Here is a 4,306-nt window from a genome sequence, read left to right on the forward strand (position 1 = left end):
AGATGCCTGGTGGGGTCCATTGTCCGACAACAGGTTCAATGTGGCGTACTCGATGCTACGTGCTTACCCCACGACTCATTCCCACTTCCCATCGATTTCTTTCAAATTCAACCTTTTCATTATTAATATCGCCTCATTATAGTACTCCCTCCGTCCCCGATCACTTTTACTCAATTTTCTAGGATTAAGAAAAATTATTAAGAGCAATAAATTTGTAGTTTTTTAAAGACACTTTCCAAAATCACTCTCATATTAAATTCTCTCTCTATATTAACATTACACTATCTTTAAACTATAAGGGTCTTGGAAATCAAGCAAAATTTTGAGAACATCCAAATTATTTAAATGTGGAGTATTAAATATGAGGGTAAACATGAAAAAATATAATTAATGCTCCATAGATAATGTAAAGTGACTTATATTATGAGACAATAAAAACTCAAAAAGAGTGACTTATAATAGGGGACGGAGAGAGTATTAAATTCGTGTAGTTTTTAGTAGGACAGCTAATAAATAGTTTTAATTCAAAATTTAGAAATACTTAAATTAAGAAAATAAAATATAGTTGATTTTTTCAATTTATGCATTAAATGTGTGTACTAATAATTATAATTCAAATCATGAGTTATATAGATGAATCTGTGGGCCGGGCTATTCCAAACAATGTGATGAGTTATTGCTTTAAAACTCCAAGTGGTATCTATGACAAGATTGAAGGTTCTACAGTCAATTTCTGGTGGGGACAAAAAACGAATTAATAGAAGTTGCATCGGATAAAGCGATAAGCCCAAGTGTAAGGAAGGACTCAGTTTTAGAGACTTGGAGGATTTTAATTTACGCGCTTTTAGCACAGTAAGTATGTAGGCTTCGATTATTAGAGAACTTTCTTCTCGATAATGTTTGTAATGCAAAGTACTTCCCCATCAAACATTGGTTTGAAGCTAGTGTGGGGTTAAACCTAATTATGCTCGGAGGAGTATTTGGGGGACAATCCACACCGTTAAGGAGGGGGTGAAGTAACGTGTTGACAATGGGCAAGACATAAGTATTTGGAAGGGTCCTTGGTTTCCTGAACAAGGTCGGTGATAGTATAGTGCTTTCACTCCTTTCTCCACGATTGGAGGATACCAGTGTGGACGACTTACAACTTAATAATCGAAGAGTATAGAACTCCCAACTTATTGATCAACTTTTCTGCCTAGAGGAAGTTCTTAGAATCAAATCCATTGCGCTAAGTTGGGAGGAAATACAACACTTCCTGTATTGGAAATGGAGCAGGAACAAGGAGTTCTCAATTCAATCTTTGTACCCCCCCCCCCCACCTACAGGTTGTGAGGGAAAGTGCTACTGTAGGTAGCTCGATGGGTTTATCCTTTCCAAGGAAAAATATGTGGCCCGTAAATGTGCTAACAAAATTAAATATTTCACTAATAAAGTTATGACCAAAACATTACCATGTTAGGCTAACTTAGCAAGGAGAGGGGTCCAGGTCGAAACTAAATGTATCCTTTGTAAACAACAGGTTGAGGAAACTCAGGCCTCTCTTTTCCTGCGTTGTAATTGATCATGAGTTGTCTGGCATCCTCTCTGACACAATTCAAGCAAAATTCAGCCTCTGGTTACCAAATTTCTTTTGAGCCAAGGAAAGAGAACAACTAGCTTCAATTTTACAAGATGTTAGAGCAACGACACGATTACAGATGAAGAGTAGAGAGAAACACACAAAAACTTTATTCACGCAGTTCAGCCAAATTGCCTACATCTCCGACTATAGAGCAACTATAATTCTGTTTATTGATTCGTTCTGAAATACAATAATTAGGATTTCAATGTTACAAGCATATATAGGGATACTAATGATCCATATTACAATAATGCCAATGAACCGTTGGCACTACACCAAAATATGACTTTTACAGCGGTTTTTTTTTTGCCTTTTACAGCGGTTTTCAGCGGTCCAGAACCGCTGTAGATCTCGCCGCTGTAAAAGCTTTAACAGCGATTCTAACCGCTGTAAAAGACTCATTATTTACAGCGGTTGATTTAATAAAACCGCTGTAAATACATACCTACAACAGCTGTTCTCTAAAATAACCGCTGTACTTGAGTCTTCTTTTACAGCGGTTTCAGACGGTAACCGCTGTATTTGATAATATATATTACAGCGGTTCCACCACAGAACCGCTGTAATTTGTTTTTTTTTTGGTTGAATTAATTACCACACCTGTTCAGCCAAAAGATCAACATTTTTTTTTCTGAAAAGAAGATATATTGATCATAATTTAACCGAAAGGGTACACATTTCAAAAGCTATGAAAGTTTACTGCAAAATCAATACACATCACCAAACTAAAACAAGGTATAACACAGTAACATAAGCTAAAACAAGGTATAGCATATAAGCACAGTAACATCTCATGTAAACAGAACCTTTGTTCTTATAGCAAGCATATGGACAGTAATTTCATGACAGCAAAAAAAAAAAAACTCCCATAAATGAGTTTTTGCAATAGAAATGTGCCTTGAGTCTCCAAATCATAAGGACCCTCTCCCCATTTGAGTCTTCCAAACAAAAAAGATCAACATTTTCTAAACACAGGATATCAACTCAGCCATAAAATAAACATTTTCTAAAGCATCAATAGGTTTTACAGATAACTAGGATATTTTCAAATAATGATAATAATTCTAAACTGATCAAAGCATTTAGGAGAGTGTCTACATCTTAAAAAGGGTGGAAATTCAGCAATTCCTCTTTTCTTTTGCTCGCTTCCGGGAACTCCCGCCTTTAATCTTCCAATTTTCATTCCCAGCTGGTTTGTTTTGTTCTTCGATTTCTCGAACCTTCCGCTTCCTAGAAAAAAGTTGATAAACAACGAGTAAGTAGCCTGACGAGCATAGGAAAGTGCATGAACAAGTTTCTATTTTCATTGAGAGGCATTGTCTATTTAAGCAGACAATTATATACTTCACTGCCTATCTTACCTATAGGCTACAAGGTTTTGATCAGCAAGCAGCTCATCTGCTAATGATGCTCTCCTCTCCTTCTTTGTTAATCTTCATGAGAAGAAGTCCAATGGAGAATCTACAACTGTTCCCATCTGATGATATTCCAATGATCCAAAAATTAAAGCTAACCATATTTGATGTAGCAAATCTATATTGAAGCATATGCTTGTCAATGATCAACATAGTAGTAGTATACAAAAATGAACTTGCCTGGAAATACTTGGGAAGTGTCTTTGATTTTGAATCACCCTTCTTGTAGTGACGCTTGGGATCAATGGCACCCCTCAACTGTTTCAAGATAAGAGCGGTGTACCAAAACAAGATTAGATAGCATGACACAAATTGACAGGATACATTCAAGTTTGTGTGTCTGAAAGGGAAGCTAAAAGTATGGAATAAAGAAGTTTTTGAAGACTTGAGGAGCAGGAGGAATGAGGTTGTGCAAAAACTAAATGAGTTGGACCGCAAGGAAGAGGAGGAGGGGTTGTCGGAGGAGGAAAATAATGAGAGAAAGTGGTTGCTGGATGAGTTTTGGACAGTGCTAAGACTCCATGAATAACTTCTATACCAGAAATCCAGGTCTAAGTGGCTCAAAGAAGGGGATCAGAATACAAAGTATTTCCATTCCCTTATTAATTGGAGGAAGCGTACAAATTCAATTATGGGGCTGATGATTGATGGTAACTGGGTGGAGGATCCACAAGCAATTAAAACAGAGGTTCAAAATTATTTTGAGCAGTGCTTCACAAATTCTCTTGGGACTCTAGTGCGATTGGACGAGATTTCATTTAAATCAATTTCAGATGCCGATAATGAATTGCTAACAGGGCGGTTTGGGATGGAAGAAGTAAAGGGAGCTGTGTGGGAGTGTGGAGGAGACAAAAGCCCAGAACCAGATGAATTTAATTTCAAATTCATTCAGAAGTTTTGGGACCTGCTGAAGGATGATTTCCATAGAGTGCTTGAGGACTTTTGGAATAGAGGGTGTGGCCTAAAGGATGTTACACTTCGCTGATGATACCATCTTTATTGGTAGGGCAACCGGACAAGATGATACCTGAAGTCCTGAACTACCAAGATGGCAGTCCATTACTTGCACACACACAATAAGAATAAGCGCTTACTTGCACAAGTGCACTAAAGATGCATCATTAGTATCAAAAGAAACTAGAATGGTGTAACCTTGCTGATCATGAAAGATGAACAGAACACTATGAGCAATTAACAAAGGAAACTAGAATAAAATCACCATGGATGAAAAGACATTCAAGCACTTTTGAATGCAAGCCAGTTTCAA

The 4,306-nt window shown here is 37.1% G+C and overlaps 1 long non-coding RNA gene across 1 annotated transcript; it reads right to left on the reverse strand.

Annotated features, from left to right (window-relative positions):
* Positions 1 to 2,603: 2,603 nt before the first annotated feature.
* Positions 2,604 to 3,100, reverse strand: LOC130742013 (uncharacterized). The gene is made up of 2 exons (XR_009020931.1): positions 2,986 to 3,100; positions 2,604 to 2,854 (listed from the first exon to the last, which is right to left on the reverse strand). It is a non-coding gene; the product is annotated as an uncharacterized LOC130742013 (long non-coding RNA).
* Between the last annotated feature and the right edge of the window lie 1,206 nt (positions 3,101 to 4,306).

This window comes from Lotus japonicus, chromosome 1, assembly GCF_012489685.1.
Source record: "Lotus japonicus ecotype B-129 chromosome 1, LjGifu_v1.2".
NCBI lineage: Eukaryota > Viridiplantae > Streptophyta > Magnoliopsida > Fabales > Fabaceae > Lotus > Lotus japonicus.